Here is an 18,733-nt window from a genome sequence, read left to right on the forward strand (position 1 = left end):
TTGCTCTCCATGCTCGGCTCCAGGAATCGTCCATCTTGTAGGACTTCACAGGATCTAAAGAACCAGCCATCATATAAAGGAAGGAGCAATGTAAATGGAATAGTTCAAAGGATGCTCACACAGGGTCTGCTTAGATATGTACAAGCTTTCTACAAAAACTCAGTCATATGACTTCAGCTGTTTGCAAAAGATTCTAGTAGAGCAGTTTGGTATACACCCAGGGAGAACAGCCAAAGGGCTTGGTAGTATTGAGCCAGACTCCACCACAGCTATGGATTTTATATTAGTAGTTTGGTTTGATTTCTAAAGGAGCTATTTCAAAATTCAGCTATATTTCTAGAAGTTAATATATGTCATACACTGAGATTCTTGTCTTAGGGTCCCTGTTGCTGTGATATAACACCATGACCAAAAGCAACTTGGGGAAGAAGGAATTATTTCAGCTTACACCTCCAGGATACTGTCTATCACTGAGGGAAGAAAGGGCAGGATCTCCAGGCAGGGCAGGAACCTGGTGGTAGAAAGTCTAGAAGAGATAGAGGATTACTCCTCATGGCTTGCTCAGCCTCCATTCTTTTGCCATCCAGGACTACATATCTAGGGTTTCCACTGCCCAAAGTGAGCTGATTAATCAAGAAATAATCAATCATTAATCAAGAAAATGCATTCCAGGTTTGTCCATAGCTAATCTGGTGGGGACATTTTCTTAACTGAGATTCCCTCTTCTGATGTGACACTAGCTTGTGTCGAGTTGACACAAAACAAGCTAATTGAGTTCCTATTTATTTCTGTAATAAATTAGGGTGTCCATTATGTTACAGGTACTATCCTGATACATTCTAGAACAAGCTCTAGCAAAAAAGACAGCCATCTGGCCATGTTCTGTCGCACACCCTCTTGAATATTTCATGCTTAAATCTCATCAAAATTAGTTTCGCACCTTTGAGAACTTTTTCCAGATTCTCTAACTCACTGCTGACTATATAGAATCCAAAATATACTTGTGTTTTATTTAATCTGTAGATTAAGTAAATGATATAGTTAGTTACCATATATTCCCTGTAAGCAAATGTCTGGAAGGTGAAATGGGTAGTTAAGAGCTACAGAGAAGGCTGGGGTGATGGCCTGGTTGGTTAGGTGCTTACCATGCAGGCATGAGGACCTGAATTTAATCACTACATTAAACTAGAAAAATCTAGGTATGATGATGCACCATTGTAATCCCCACACTGGGGAAGTAGAGACAGATCTTCGGAGCTCACTGGCCAGCCAGCCTAGCCTGCTTGGTGAGTTCTAGACTCATAAGAACCTGGAACTCAGATTCTTCTCAGAGTTGTCTTCTGACCTTCACGTGCATGGTCATGTATGATATACATATCTCCACACATGGGCATTCACATGCAGGTGCACACATACGCACACACAAGAACTACAGACAAATTCTGAAACATTGAGATAAGTATCCACGTGACTAAGATAAGACATCCAGTGGTGGTTTCCCAGGACCCTTTGCTTGGGGATGTTTTTTGAGAACAAGAAGGGCTTTGTCACCTTCACTATGTCTGAGATCAGTAGGCACAGTACTGCTCTGACTCACGGCAAGGGCAGTTAGAGCAAATGCAGCGCTTCCTACCATCATGGTTGAAATTGAAATCAAGGGAAAGGGTCAAGTTCATGCTGAGAAGGGAGTAAATGTCTTCTGCAGGTAACGTGACTTGAAGCATTGTGGTTCACAGAAAGAGTCAAGTCTGAGGACATGATTCCATTTTGCTGTCAGTCCCAATGCCAATGCCACTTGCTCTCTTTGCTTGGCCTTCCCCCACCCCCAGTAAAGCTTTGGAAGAGCCTGCTTTCGCTGGGAATTTGGCCCCTTCCCCTGCCCCTTCTCAGATTTCTCAGCACCTGTCAGGCAGCTGCTAGGTTCTGGCCACGCAGTGGCTGCCTTCGGATGGACTAAATTCTAACAATATGGAAAGTTTAGTGCCAGACTTAAGGGATTTCCAACATGAACTTGACTGTAGTAGGTCACTGGAGCCACACTCTCAGATTTCCTGTGGACTTCTGTGGTCTCCATTAAGAAGCCATAAAAATAACAGAGCTACTGAGTTCACTGGCGATAGAGCCATGAATCTTTTCCTACCTCTATATATAACCACATGAATCCAAGGCTTCAATAGCTTCCTCTGTCTGCACATGCGCACTCCCACAGCTGTGCGCCACTGCCACTAGGTATAATGACGGTTTCTTAGGCGCATTACAGGAGCAGCTATGACTGAATGATTAGGTGTCTGACATTCTACTCTTTCAAGGTGTATTTATTTAATATGTGTGTGTGTGTGTGTGTGTGTGTGTATGTGTGTGTATGTGTATTTGGCTGTGTGAATTGATGTGTATCACATGTATGCAGGAGCCAGAGTAGGCCAGAAGAGGGATTCCTGGAGTTGGAGTTACAGGTAGTTGTGACCCTCCATGTGGGTGGTGGGAGCGGAACTCAGGTCCTCTGTGAGAGAGGTAAGTGTTCGTCTGGGCCGAGTCATCCTCCCAGCCCCCTTAGACATTATCACGAATGTTATATGCTTTGATACAATCAAACCTCAAACTCCATTAAACTACTTCTGATGACAAGCTCTGTTTTGTAGATGAGGAAGACAAACCTCTGAGAAGTTAAGTAACACGGCTCAAGGTTACAAAGCTAGGAAGTGGCAGAGCCAAGTTTTCAAATGGAGCCTGCTTGGATCTGTGGTCCCTGACCTTGATTTTCATGCATGCACGTGTTTAACATGTTATAACAGATTTATTAAGTGGCATTGCCTAGTAAAAATAAGATTATCCTGAATTTGCAACAAGCAGGAAAGAAAAACTGATTGAAGTGATTGTTGGTGTTATTATCTTCCTACTGTGAGAGCGAGGATCTGAGGAACGAAGCGGCTTTTTCGAGCTCATTAACTCATAAGTATAGAGGGGCAGCATTCTTCATTGTGATTGTTTCATAATACAGAATGTATATGGCAGTACATAGTATGAAATATGAACTCTAAAGTGTATGATACTTATTCAAATGTGTTTAATCACATATACACATATGTATATATAAAATGTGTTCAATAATATATATATATGGATTGAAGCAATTTGGAAACAGTCTTAGAGACAAATGTATTAACTTGGAACCTCAGAGTATTCTCCAGGTCTGTTCACCAAGCACATTTACTTTAGAACCTTGTACAAATTTAAATGCCCTGACCTAGGAAGAAACCTAAAGAGCATTTCATAACAAAAAAGAATTAAGTTCTGTATTCCTTATGAAAATAAAATTCATTTCTTAGTGACAAAAAGTTTATGTTTCTTATAACACTCCAATAAGCCAAGTGATTAAAATTTCTGAGCCACTCAACATTCCACAAATACTTTTTCTGTCTACGAAAGTTCGAGAGGAAGGGGATTAAAGATCTCTTGAGTCTGGGCTCTGTTCTTCACTTGCTAGAGACTGCTCTCTGGTAACCAGGACCTGGTTCTTTTGCGTCTCTGGAATTCAAGTTACTAATTTTAAAAATGATCTCAAAGATATCATCAGTAAGTATTCGAGGGGCCCTGGAGTTCTGACTAATGTCTCTTGAAACAATGAAAGCAACAGAAAGGGTGGATATTGGTAACTATGACATTGAACCTCTAGAAATATGACATTCAGCAAGACCCTGGGAGAATCTCATGAGAGGAAAGTGGTTGTCTTGACCACGTCTTCACACAGTTTGGCGGTTCAATCACTCTTCTACCAGGTAACTACTACACAGTCTTAGGACTAGAGCTGGGGAAAATGTCTAAATTTCTTCTCTCATTCAGCCTCCTCTGGGGTTAAGGAAGTCATGCCATAAGTAAATGAACAAGGTTGTATGATGATAAAAAGAAGTTCTGTCCTACAGACTTATAAGATCTGAAGAAATAGTTCATGTCAACGCATGTTCTCACCAAATATTTTCAGAGAGTAGATATGGTAATTTGGAGGAGAATGTTCATCCACTAGTTCTTATATTTGAATATAACTTGGTCCCCAGTTAGTGGAACAATTTAGGAAGGATTAGGATGTATGGCCTTGTCAAAGGAGGTTTGTGACTGAGGGTTAGTCTTGAGGTTTGAAAAGCCCAATCCGTTTTCAGTTGGTGTTCCTCCCTTCTCCCTCCCTCCCCCGCCCGCCTCATAGTTTGTGCTTTAGGATGTAATCTCTCAGTTACTGCTCCAGCGCCATGTCTGCCTACCTACTACCATGCTCTCCACCATGCTGATCACAGACTTCCACTCCAGCTGTAAGCCCCAGCTAAGCACTTTCTTCTGTAACTTGTTTTGGTCATGGTGTTTTGTTACAGCAATAGAAAAGTTACTAAGGCCATTGATCATAGACTTCAGAAAAGGGATGGTGAATAGAAATACGGATGTGCAGGCCACCACCCTATGGACAGTGTTTTGACCAATCCAAGTCACCAGGTGAATGTCGGGGGCTACAAGGGTTCCCTCATGGCTCATGCTTGTGATAAAGTGGACATAGAAAGGGTAAGAATAGAGTCAGAGAACAGCAAAGAAGGGGAATGGTCCAGAAATCAAAGGAAGTGGTGTTGAAGAAGCATGGCAAGAGGAAAAACCAGCTGTGAGGCTGTAGTGGTGAGTTTAGGGGGAGGAGGATTGAGCATGTGAAAGGGGCAGTTAAACCATGGATGCTTTGTCCTGTCCAATATCACTGCCAGCATCCTGTATCTCAAAAAGTCATTTGTTGTCATATCTATAGCAGCATTCTACCACTGAGCTACATCTTTCAATCATTTTGACCTCACATCAAAATGCTTGCAAACTGGTTGCTTCTTCAAGACATTTAAATTCCATTCCAGGTTGTAAAATGTATTATTTCACTGGGGCCATGTGATACAATCGAGAATGATAATTCTCAAAACCAAAAAGTCTCTGTTCAAACTCTATACTTAACTAGGTTACAGCCATTTGCATAGGTTGGTCTCAACTAAGGAAATCAGTATCATTGCACTTCAGTTTTCCCATTTGGAAACTGAAGCTATTAATAACATCTATGTTTTGTAAGCGTGGGGACCTTGGGAGAGGGTTGAAGGGGAGGAGGAGGCAGGGAGGAGAGCAGAGAAAAATGTAAAGCTCAATAAAAATCAATTTAAAAAGACCATCTAGGTTATTTTTATGGAAATAGCAATTTCCATAAAGAATTTATGTATGTGATAAGTCTTCAAAACCCCTTCCTTTTTTTAGGGCAAATCCATGCCCTGTGGGAGCAGAATATGGTACTGAAGAAGGCACTTGAATAGGTTCTTGGGAGACATAGACCAAGCCTCTCACCCCGACCCTCGTAGCTCTGTTTTATGAAATCCCAAGCAACACACATCACCCACAAGCTTTTGAAACATAGGGAAGTTACTCCTAAGAGGCCAGGCTCTCTTATTTTATTGATTAGAGCAATGTTTCCATTGGTTGATTGGTTGATTAAATGTCTATTTGTCTCGGATTTCCTCAAGTCTGTCCTTTCTCCAGAAATCACTCAGGTCCACGGCCCACTTGCTCCTTGAGCTGATTTGAGTCCATAGCCTGCAGAGAAGATAGTCTTCCTCATCCTTCTGTTTGAGACAGCTTACATACAAGCTTTGTTACCTGTCCTTCATGCTGTCCTTGTTCAAGGCTCCTTTATTTATTGGGGACGATAAGCACAACGCTGAAGATTTAAATCATCTTCAACACCCCTCAAAGTGTCATAGAATCGAAAAGAGCATTATCTCTCCAATAACAAATGAGTTCTAACACAAGTAATATATATTTTATACACAAAATGCTGATGGCCTTGCTACTATGCAATGATAATTCAGATAGGTCAAGAATAAAGTTTAATTTACAAGAATATTAGCAACTATTGTTATTAATGAATATTAAATTAAATGACATATAATATTATTACTATAATATTATATAACTTATATATTAACTTAAAATTGTAGAAAATTATTAAAGTAGTTTCCTATTTTATGATGAAATCACATCCTATGTTGATATAGAACTTAGTAGAAACAGTAGCTATTCTTTTTCATTAGCTTTTTCATCTTCTCCATCACTTTCTCCAAGTTATCAGAGGAGTTAGGTTCATTATGATAATACATACTCCATATCTATACATTGACCCTAATACAAATACATACATACATACATACATACACACACATTATGTCCTGAGAATCTAGAACATCGGATGCTCAGTTATATTTATTGTCTTAATTTTCTTTCTGAAGAAAGGAAGACAGACAGAATCCACTTAGGTGCTTGGAAAATATAAATATGAGCCTTTGGGTTGTTCATCAAATGGTGAAATACAGGAAAACTCCTTCCAGAAGACCATGTCCCCCAGCATCTCTTGATTCACAGAGAAGCATGGACAACAGTTCTTTAAAGAAAAAGCATATAAGGGACCAGAGAGATGCCCATTAGTTAAGGGTATTCCTTGCTCTTGCAGAAGACTCCAGTGTGGTTCCCAGCACCCATATTAGTGACTTACAATCACTTAAATTCCAATACCAAGAATTCAATGCTCATCTCTGGCCCCCATGGGCTCCCTCAAGCATGAACACATATTCATACATAGGCATGTATTATACACACAAATAAAATTGAAGTACATCCTTTAAAAAGATAATGTGTATAGATCTGGTTACATTTCTGAGACAGATTGTGCTTTTCCAACTTAACAGGACAGGTGCATCTTGTGTAGCATGTCCTCCTGCCCATCAATCCAGGTGTGATGACATTGTGACAATGTCAAGTTGATACACCAGCATGCAGAGAGAGGCTGAAGGCCACTGACTCCTTGATGCCACTGACAAACTTCTATGCCATCCCAGACCACATATTTCCAGATTACTTCAAATGAGATTAAATGCAATAATATTTGTTGCTGTTTCTGTATCTGCACTGAAATATCTTGCTCCTTCTCCCTGGGAAGAGGTAGGTACAAAAGGAGAGGAGATGAGGAGATGGAAGCAAGGACATCAGGAGACTCTGGAGCTGAAAAGGCGAAGGAGTGTTCTGTGAGGGTCAAATAATGTGCACTTACAAGAACAACCAGGAATGGATGAGCAGAAATCAAGTTTATTTATATGCTGAGGTGTAAGATATAAGTGGATAAGGGGGCTCTCTGAGAGAATGGAATAGACTATCTCATTCCAAGCACATAGCTTCTTGTTTTTAAAATGATGCAAGAATAGAACTTAGAAAACACACAGAAATTAATGACTCACATGTTCCTTATAGTATACATTTTAAGTCTTCCAAAACTTGGTGTCTCTAAGACACATTAGTTAAAGGTATTATTTTCTAGTTTCCTTCAGTTCTTCAGAGAAACTTTCTTTTTCAACTGCAGGCAGTAACTCAGTGTGTTGGTCAGCTGTCTGTTTGCTGTGACCAAGAGTCTGAGTCAAATGGACTCAAATGAGAACAGGTTTATTTGGGGTCCTGGTTCAGAGGTTCCAGGCTGAGTCTGGCTAGCTCCATTACCTTGGGAATGAAGTGATGGGGATACTGTGCTGACGTAAGTGTGTGGGAGAGGAAGATGCTCACCCCATAGCAGGCATAAAACAGCAAAAGGGGGAAAAAAGGAACCAGGGACAAAATGTATCCTTCAAAGTCATACCTCCCATGACTCACTTGCTCTAACTTGTTCTCCATCTCTGAATATCCCATTAAGCAATGAGTAAATCAATGTATTAATCCATTGATGAGATTATAGCCCTTTATAATCCATTTGCCTTTAATGGTAGTGATCAGCCTCCAAAAATAATTGTTATTAAAATATTTTGTAACAACAGATACTCTTCTTTGAGACTAACCTAGCGCAATACATATGCCCCAATACCGTACCACAGCAGAGGAGACCTGATAAAGAAATAGCATATGATAAAGTAGAATTTCAAGCAGACAGGTTGTAAAAAGCATTAGACAGTGGAGCCTTGTGAAGCCTGCCTATGATGACAGCATCTTAAATATCTTTTCCCTCATTAGCCCCTGTTCTTGTTAGGGCATCTAGCCTACTCATCAGGAACAAATATACAGTATTAAAATTCGAACATCGCTCTAGATCCCTGTAGGATCAAATCAAGAGGACATAATGGTCTCAGATCTGCTTAAGGTCTGTACTTATGATTCCATTCTTTTCTTGGTTTTGGCTCAAATGGTTCACCTACTTATATATAAAAAAAGCTTTCCAAAAACATTTTTATAGGACATAAAAGGACCACAAAACAAATACTGCTCATCACTAGCTGGATTCAACTAGGCAATTTGTTGAACTAGTCAGTTAGGTGAAGATAATAGTGTTCTGTGGCTTAAATAAGAGAAAGATGAATATATATGCATATATTCATAAACACATGTGTGTGTGTTCATGAGCATACATGTTTGTGTATTACTGATGAAGTAACTTCCGTTTTTGAATGTCAACCACATAGCAGTATCTTAAAGCACCTGAGCGCTTTCACATGTGTCTAGTGTAGCACGGTTGTTGCCCTAGGAGCATCATCAGATGGATGACCCTAAACAAACAAAACTGATTCCAAGAAATAATCACGTTTAATCCTTAAATTGCTGCTTCTTGGTGACTGGCAGTCCTCTTTACAGACTGAGCTATTTACCTTGGACTCTTTATTCTCAGGCACTTTAGACCCTTCTCTTATGAAGAGATGGTTCCAGCTCACCTTTGCTTCTGCCTTCTTCAAACGGGAAATAATCTACTAAAGAAATTACTTTTGATACCCACATCATCAGTTTTCATATGATCAGAGTGAAAAAAAGTAGATTGATGCATGCCCTATAAATGGAAAGATTATCTTTGTATCTTAAGGTCCCTACTCAACTCACAGTTGTCTTTTTCTCAAGGGACTAGTGAGTTACACTTTGCTTTATTTCTATGTAAGAGTTCACAGTTCCCATGTTCATGTTCTCCCAAATTATTGTGTTTCTTTTTAAAAGCAATACTATATTGAAATGATAGAGCCTCTATTTACTAATAAAAATATCAGGGGGTTGAGGAGATAGTTCAGGTGGTGCAATGCAAGTGTGAGGCTAGTGGTTCAGATTTCCTAGGATCAATGTAAGCGTGGGGCAGGCAGGTATCATGGCCCTCCTGAAATTCTAACACCCAGAAGGCAGAGACAAAAAGTCTCCAGTGTAAACAAACAAGCTAGCTGAACAAGTTGAACCCAGATTCCAGCTCATGCGAGAGACCCTGCCTCAATGTATAAGATGAAAAGCAACTGAAAAAGACTCTTACCATCAACCTCTGGCTTCCCCATTCCACTTCCATTGCAAAGTCTTAAAAAATATGACTAAAAAAAAACTATCCATTTTCCCCACATTTATTAGCATCATTGGTCAGTTGTGGCCTAACTCATCCTTTATGGAGTCCCGAGCATATATTTTAAAGTGATTGCCTTCATATCACCACCCTGCTTATAACTTCCAGATGCATGACAATAAGAGCCAAACAATCATTAACTTGGACTGATTCTCTGTTTCTCTACTGTCATCCCACTCTTGCTGCCTCTTGAGTGATGCCCTGTTACTTTCAACCTTGGGAACTTGCTGTCAATCACACTCACACCTGGGCTCTGCTTCTCCAATATCACCATAAGCTTGGCTCATCTCACCTCCCAGGGCTCTTCAAATATCGCCTTCTCCGAAATGTGTGCCCTGGTTGTCCTAGCTATGGAACTCCCTCCCAGGCCTGTCTTGTGGTTGTCCTGCTTTGACTCTTGCCTCGAATCCATCCCCGGAGATGCTGTGCCTCTGTTTGAGGGATTATGGTCTGTCTTCCCAGTCCAGTGGAGGCTTATGAGAGGCACAAAGCATTTTATGTTATTCTTTGCTGTTTTACACTGCTTGGCACTTATCAATCCCTCAACAAATATCTGTAAAATGTTCGTAAAAGATCAAGAAAAGAAGCAGAGAAGACAAAAGGTAGGAAAATATCATTCAAAACCCCATGATCGAGTGTACTTTTCCGAGAACACCACCAAGCTGTGAAACACCGATAGAAGGACTTGTTTATGCAGAATACCATAAGACTTCTGGATAGTAAAATGCTCCATAAGCTAAGTTAGAAGAAAAAAATATTTATGAGACATATAATTAACCTCAGTATAGACTCAGCTCAGATTAACCCAACCACGTGACTTAAACCCACTTAGAAAGGAGTCATTCTACTGATTCAGTTCGGCCCAGACATCCTTTAAAATAAGTGCAATGGTAACTCATTGCACTAATGATGCAATGCTAAAGACAAACAGCACAGCAGGGCAGCGGGTAAAGTTATGAATAGGCAATTCACACGAGCACATGGGCGGTAGAAATATGAAAACATTGTGCTAGCAATTTCAAACTGTATGTTTAGATAGAGAAACACAACAGTGTTCCCTATAGTTAGTGTAAATTTAAAAAAAAATCTTGCTATTTATATAAAGGATATAGATTTTTTAACATATAATTTGTGGAAATCCACATTGTCGTGATACTTCTGGAATTGAACTTGTTTAATTTCTAGATTAACTAGATTCAATTCCAGATCCTTCTCCTGGGGCAATTCCAGTTTTAAGAGCAGATTGTTCTTACCAATACGCCTCAAGTTCTTAAGAAAAGGTAGCTACACAAGTGATGGGAGCACTACTTACATAATAATATGGCGATTTTGTAAGTATAAAATAAATAAGATGTGGGATTAAATAGCGTATGGTATATTCACAAAGAAATTCTGTGTGACGATTAAGGAGAAATAGAAATCTGAGTGTTCTATTTTATGATGTCATTTATGACACACTAAGAGAAAACATGTTGGGGATCAATATGAATATCTGAATCCCTCATCTTAAAGAACACTTTTATCAGCAAATACAGAATACTGAAGTCACAATAGTTAGCATGGCCCTCCACCACAGAATAGCTAGTGAAACTATTGGTGACAACATCAAAACCTCATGATTCACTTGACATTTCTATCATGTCTCAAATGTGTGAAGCTGCTCCAAACAACAGATCTCCAAAATCATTTCCTAACACGTAACAGTAATGGACTATGCCTTCTTCCCATGAATCTGTGCATTTTACTTACAAGATCAGCTTTTGTGGGAACCACCAACAGGATTTGCTCTTGTTTCCCAAAGTCCAGGATGTTGGTGTATGGTCACATCCTGCCTCATTAAGGTCTGCAAACATATTTGACAAAGAAAGATGGGATTGGACAGTTACCCAGCAGAATAGTGCCGCTCCCCAACTCGAGGAAGAATCTGAAACTTTGAAATCAAAACATCTTTGTCTTCAAAAGAACTAACCATGAAGGAAATAAACGAAACAAAACATGGTAATATGGACCTCATTGAAATGAAATACTGGGATTTTTTGTAATTTTTAGAATTATATTTGTGTGTGTACATATGCGCGTGCCACGACGTGCACATGAAGGTGAACCGAAAAATTGAGGAAATTTTCTCCTTCTACCACGTGTCTTGCAAGGTTCAAACTCAGGCTTGGTGGCAAGCACCTTTCCCCACTGAGCCATTGATTGCTCCAGCCCTAAATTGAATGACTTTTAAATAGATACATACACAATCTCGACTTGAATTGTTATGATAGTGTTGCTTAAAATTTCTGGAGTTTGGAAGCAGGAAGCAAGTAGATAAATTATAATAAATACAGGAGATTCTATGCTTTTTACTACTGCAAAAAAAAAAAATGATCCGTTAAGCCCTGAAGAGTTCTGGAGCAAGTGGAAATGTATATTTCTAACTGAAGGAAGCCAGGCTGGGAAGATCACCCACAAGCTGATTCCAAATAAATAACATTCTGGGAATGGCAAACCTTTGGAGACTGTGAAGGAGCATCATGTATTACCAGGGGCAGGAGGGAAGGGGGCACAGGGAGGCACAACAGAGAGGTTTAGGACAATGAAGCCATTCTGTATGTGATTGGTGGGTGGATGCCTCTCATTATATATTTACTATAATACATAAAATACACTAGGAAAGTGAGTCTTCATGTTCCCTATAGACTTGGAGGACAGAAGGATGTCAGAAGAATGTTTATCATTTGCAACAAGTGTATTGCCCTGGTCCAGACAGTAAGGAAGGAGGTGTTTGGGACTCCTGGCACTTTCCCATTCATTCTCTCTGTGAACTGAAAGTGGTTTAAAAACTAAAGTAGTTTAAAAAAGTAAAAATGAAGAAAATAGACTGGCAGAATATTTATATCGCATCTTTCTTGTAAAATACTTGAACTTAAAAGGTAGAAATAATTCTTACCAATAAAAAAGCAAATACTTTAATAAAAATGTAAGGACAGAAACCATTTTGGCTGTTCAGAAACAAGACATTCACGTCATGGGTAAATATATGCAAAAAAAGTCACTGACATCATAATCTATGCAGAAAAAAAAAACAGGAATGGAGACCACTGACTGACAGACTGACTCAAGCAAAAGATGGACAACATCATATCCTGGTGAGGAAGAAAGGAGAGCAGGCGGAACCCTCAAATGCCACTGATGGCTACACAGACAGCTTTTCCCTTCTTGGAAGTTTCTTGGTGATATCCCCTAACTGAATGTGGAAATGCTCTGTGACCCCAGCTAATCTCTTCTCGGGGATCAAACCACAAACATGCGTTTGTACACCTAGAATATACAATGGAATAAATAATTCTTGACTTTTTAATTCACAAAACTAAAAAGCATGACTGACCCATAGGAGAATGAATGCAGCGTGGGATGTGTCCACACTGCAGTGGGAAGGTGCACATAAGGAAGGTCCCCAGACCACACAAAGATCTCAGAGATGGTGGCGAGAACCAGGCACAAAAACTGCATGTGATACTATGTAATTTATACAGTGTGTGGCAGTTGGCTACACTCATCCACTATGTTAGGATCAAGACCATGGTTTACCTTAGGATTCTTGGACTAGGAAAGGAAAGATGAGGTCTCTGTGTGTGAGGCACCTGATCTATTTCTTCAAGAAGACAGACAGTAAAGGCCTCAAGTCAACAGAAAGACTTCTCCATTCTAGTTAAAAACAAACAAACAAACAAAACAAGGTTTTAATTAGGAAGCACAGGCCTGATGTCAGTGGATGTTATTTTGGCAAACGACACAGACACACATACACAGTGAGATTTTGTTTTTAGACAGAAAAGTATTAAATGAACTAATTTCAGCTAGTAGCCGCTACATTTGAAGGTTGATTTGGATTCAGGGTTTGAAAGGGTTGTTTGTGTCTATTTCTGATTCTTGAAGTCTTGAAGCAAAGGTCCTAAGTGCTAAAAATTTCTGGTGTATCAATGGAGAGAAGCATGGAAGCCAATTATCCCCATCTCCACATTTTCGGGGCTGTGAAAGGAGGTGTGATGGGCGGCTCCAAACACTCCTGAATCGATTTTGTTTAAATGGGAAAATCTCTTAAGTGCAGGTGGCCTTGTCAGAGGAGCAGCAGGTGGCAATTAAGTTTGAGGTGTCAGCCCACCGGGAGGAAAATCCCTGATGGGTGAATTTCGGATAGGCAAGGCCTCAAGACTCCAGACTCCAGACTGTCTCTTGCTTCTGCTGTGCCTTTATAAGGTTGCATCTGTCATCTTTCTCTAGTATCTGACAGAGTGAATGGGTGTGGGGAGATTCCCACTGCCTGCAATGTAGTGTGCTTCTCTCATGGAAATATCCCATTCTACTGGGCATTTTTGTCTTTGGATTATTATGACGATGGTTTTTCCCTAAGCTGTACTGTTCAACTGAGGCAATGATTTTAGACAATAATAGTGATAGTTTAAATAGGATTTTGATGACTGAGAATTTTAAGTAAATAGAGTAAGGGATTATGATAGAGGTTAGTTTAGTGGGAAAATTAGCATAGGTAAAGGTAGAGTAAAATGTTGCTCCTGCCTATGATAAAGCAGAGGCTGTATAAACAAAGCAAGGCAGTCTCACATAGCTAGAACACATTAGTTTCTACTGTGCCTTAGGTTAATAATTAAGAAAAACAATTGAGGGGCAGGAGAGATGGTTCAGTGGTTAAAAGCACTGCCTGCTTTTCCAGAGGTCCTGAGTTCAATTCCCAGCAACCACATGGTGGCTCACAACCATCTGTAATGAGATCTGGCGCCCTCTTCTGGAGTGCGGGCATACAAGGAGGCAGAATGTTGTATACATAATAAATAAATCTTAAAAAAAAAAGAAAAACAATTGAGTCCCAGTAGCCCCTCTAGTTTAAATTCTTCTAATTTTAATGTTGGAAGATGTGTTCTTAGATTTCGGAGCACATCACAGCTGAAACAAAGCTTTCAAAATAACAGAGTTTTGGCTATCCTGGGTTTTTTGGTTTTCCATATAAAATTGATTATTATTCTCTCAAGGTCTGTGAAGAAGTTTGATGGGATTTTGATGGGGATTGCATTGAATCTATAGATTGCTTTTGGTAGAATTGACATTTTTACTATGTTGATCCTCCCAATCCAAGAGCCCGGGAGATCTTCCCATTTTCTGGTATCCTCCTCAATTTCTTTATTCAAAGACTTAAAGTTCTTGTCAAATAGGTCTTTCACTTCCTTGGTCAGAGTTACCCCAAGATATTTTATGCTATTTGTGGCTATCGTGAAAGGTGAAGTTTCTCTGATTTCCCTCCCTGCTTCTTTATCCTTTGTGTATAGGAGGGCAACTGATTTTTTGGAGTTGATCTTGTATCCCGCCACATTACTAAAGGTGTTTATCAGCTGTAGGAGTTCTTTGGTAGAGTTTTTGGGGTCGCTCATGTATACTATCATATCGTCTACAAATAACGAGAGTTTAACTTCTTCCTTTCCAATTCGAATCCCCTTGGTCCCCTTATGTTGTCGTATTGCTATTGCTAGAACTTCAAGCACTATATTGAAGAGGTATGGGGAGAGTGGACAGCCTTGTTGTGTTCCTGATTTCAATGGAATGGCTTTGAGTTTCTCTCCATTCAGTTTGATGTTAGCTGTCGGCTTGCTGTAAATAGCTTTTATTATATTTAGGTATGATCCTTGTATCCCCAATCTCTTCAACACCTTTATCATAAAGGGATGTTGAATTTTGTCAAATGCTTTTTCAGCATCCAGTGAAATGATCATATGGTTTTCTTCTTTCAGTTTATTTATATGATTGATTACATTGATAGATTTGCGTACGTTGAACCAGCCCTGCATCTCTGGGATGAAGCTTACTTGATCATAATGGATAATTTTTCTAATGTATTCTTGGATTCGCTTTGCCAGGATTTTGTTGAGAATTTTTGTGTCAATGTTCATGAGTGAGATTGGCCTGTAATTCTCTTTCTTGGTTTTGTCTTTATGTGGTTTTGGTATCAGGGTAACTGTAGCTTCATAAAAGGAGTTTGACAATGACTCTTCTGTTTCTATATTGTGAAATACCTTAAGGAGTATAGGAATCAGCTCTTCTTGGAAGTTCTGGTAGAATTCTGCATTGAAACCATCTGACCCTGGGCTTTTTTTGGTCGGGAGGTTTTTGATAACAGCTTCTAATTCTTCGTGACTAACAGGTCTATTTAGACTGTTCACCTGGTCTTGATTTAACTTTGGTAAATGGTATTTGTCTAAAAACCAATCCATTTCTTGTACATTTTCCAACTTTGTGGCATATAAACTTTCGGAACACTGGACTTAACTCCCTAGGTCCAAACGAGAAGCAGAAGGAAAGAGAACGTGAGCAAAGAAGGCAAGACCAGAGGGAACCTTCACCTGTTAATGGATGGAGATTGAGACAGAGATCCACATTGGAGCACTGGACTGAGCCCCCAAGGTCTAAATGAGGAGCAGAAGGAGGGAGAACATGAACAAGAAAGGCAGGACCGTGAGGAGTGCGTTCACCCACTGATACAAGGGGACTGATCTAATGAGAGTTCACCAAGACCAGTTGGACTGGGACTGAACGAGCACGTGATCCAACCAGATTCTCTGAATGTGGCTGGATTCTCTGAATGTGGCTGGCACGGAGTCTTTCTGAAAAGCTATTGACAATGACACTGGGACTTGTTTCCTCTGCATATACTGGATTTTTGGGATTCAGTCTGTTTGGATACTCACCTTCCTGGACCTGGAGGGAGAGGGGAGGAACTTGAACTTCCCACAGGGCAGGAAACCCTGACTGCTCTTAGGGATGGAGAGGGAGGAGGAGAGGGGGTGGGGGAAGTGGGAGGGTGTTGGGAGGAGGGGCAGAAATGGAAACTTTTATAAATTAATAAATTTTTATAAATTAAAAAAAACAGAGTTAGACTAAGATGTCTTTGTGAAGTAGCTTTGAGGTAAAGAAAAAATCAAGAAGACAATCTAAAGTTTCAGAAAGGCACATAACTGAGTGAGGAACTCTTTAGGGTCAGGGAACCAAAACAAAGCAGCCCAATTATTATTAACTGATGTGCCATTTTTGCTAGAAGTTGTAGATGACCAAAGGTGACGATCAATTCCTTGTACCCATTTTTGCCTTCAATCTCCTGATATAAAAAACTATTGGTGAGTGGGTATGTGCCCTAAAGAGTTAATGTAGAGCTAACTGCTTTTCATATATAAAAGTTTAGGTTTGTGATTCCTTATAAGATTTCCTTCAAAATAAACAATAATGTGATTGATTCTTTCTTTACAATCATAATATGAAGCCTTCCAGGAAAAGAAATGACTGAGAAAAATAACCTGGTTTCTTCATATTCTGTTAATCTACAACAAATTACTTAGATGTAAATGTATGTGGGTTCTTGGGATACCTTTATTTAGGAGATGAAAAACATTTTTTTAATCTATATTCCTTATTAACATTCACTTGAAAAGTAGACAAAATAACATTGTAATTTCTATATTGCCTGAAAGATTTTCTTGGGGTATATAAGCTGTAGAAGAAAAATAAAAAGACAGAATACAGAATCAGAATACAAAAGAGTACAGAAGAAGGATAAAGAAGGAAACCATCAGGTGTGTGTGTGTTGTGTGCGTGTGTTTTTTCCCTTACCCCCTCAGATAAAAATGTCACAATGCACCAACTCTGTAGACTTTCCTCTTGGCCCTGTGCTGCTGGAGGCTGGTCCCCCAGGCAGCAAAAATTAATAAAATTAATATACTTGAGAAACTTAAGAGCTACCTGTAGTGTATTCTCCTGGAATGAAATTTTCTTTCAAATAAGTGATGAAGAGAGCAAGAAGCAACTCTAGAGGTCATCTCATTTAATATCTCCAGTCAACGTGCCAACCTTTTTCATAATTCTTACTTTGAAAGTGTCTCAACAGTTGCTTGGAAAATACACCTTCACTCCCAAGTAAGGGCAGTGCACCATTTGGTCAACTGGCTGGAAAACAGCTTCAAAAACTGACTTGTTTATTTAACTGGGTGCCTGGAGCAGGGTGTATTCTATGGATCTGTAAGGATGTGTAGTAGTTTGAATGTAATTGGCCCCCATAATCTCATTGGGAGTGGCACTATTTGAACGTATGACCTTGTTGGAATAGGCGTGGCTTGTTAGAGGAAGTGTGCCACTGTGGAGGCGGGCTTTGAGGTCTCATGTATGGTCAAACCATGCTCAGTGCCTCAGACCACTTCCTGTTGCCTGCAAGTCAAGAAGTAGGACACTCGGTTACTTTTCCAACACCATGTTTGCCTTTAGGTCACCATGTCGCACTAGGCTAATAATGGACTAAACCTCTGAACTGTACATTCAATTCAACTAAAACCACAATTAAATGTTTTCCTTTATTAGAGTTACCATGGTCATGGTGTCTCTTCACAGCAACAGAAACCCTAACTTAGACAGAGTGTGAGCAGTGGGTGGGTGTGATCTGGTGGGTGGGTGTTGTGGTGGGTGGGTATGTGTGGACAGGTGTAGTGAGGAACTGTGGGCAGGCCTGCTTTTCATCCCGCCAGACTCCTGCACAGCTAGCTTAGCCCCAGAAATAATAACACATAAGTTGTATTCATTTAAACACTGCCTGGCCCATTATCTCTAGAGAGTTAGTTACTGACTAACTCTCACATCTTGATTAACCCATTTCTAATAATCTGTGTATCACCACGAGGTGGTGGCTTACCGGAAAAGATTCAGCATGTCTGACCTGGTGGCTGGCTCCATGGTGTCTGCCTCATTGCCCCCTTCCCAGCATTCTGTTCTGTTTACTCCGCCTACTTAATTTTCTGTCCTATGAAAGGGCCAAGGCAGTCTCTTTATTGACCAATGAAAATAACACAATAGACAGATAACCCTCCTCCATCATTTCCCCTTTTTCTGTTTAAACAAAAAAGAAAGGCTTTCATTTTAACATAGTAAAATTACATATAACAAAACAGTTATCAAGCAAGAGTTACAGTCACAATATTTATAACTATATCTTTATCATAATAATGGAAAACTATAACTATGACTATCCATTCTTCAACTCCATCAAAGACTCCAGAAGGATATAATATTACCTAAGTAAACAAGAAGTGAGCAACTTCCAAAACTCTAGAAATGACGGAGACATCATTGATCTTGATACTATATGTTATTATGCTCTCTTTCAATTGTTTGATTGTTGAGGAAGGAGCAACAGCTGGTAAAAAACTTTTGTTTTTAAATGCTGCTGAACTAACCCAAGATAGGTATTTTAAAAATACCGTGGCTTCAAAATTGAAGTCAAAAGATATGTTACTTTGGAAA

The sequence above is a fragment of the Myodes glareolus genome, chromosome 9, assembly GCF_982192425.1.
Source record: "Myodes glareolus chromosome 9, mMyoGla1.1, whole genome shotgun sequence".
NCBI classification, from domain to species: domain Eukaryota; kingdom Metazoa; phylum Chordata; class Mammalia; order Rodentia; family Cricetidae; genus Myodes; species Myodes glareolus.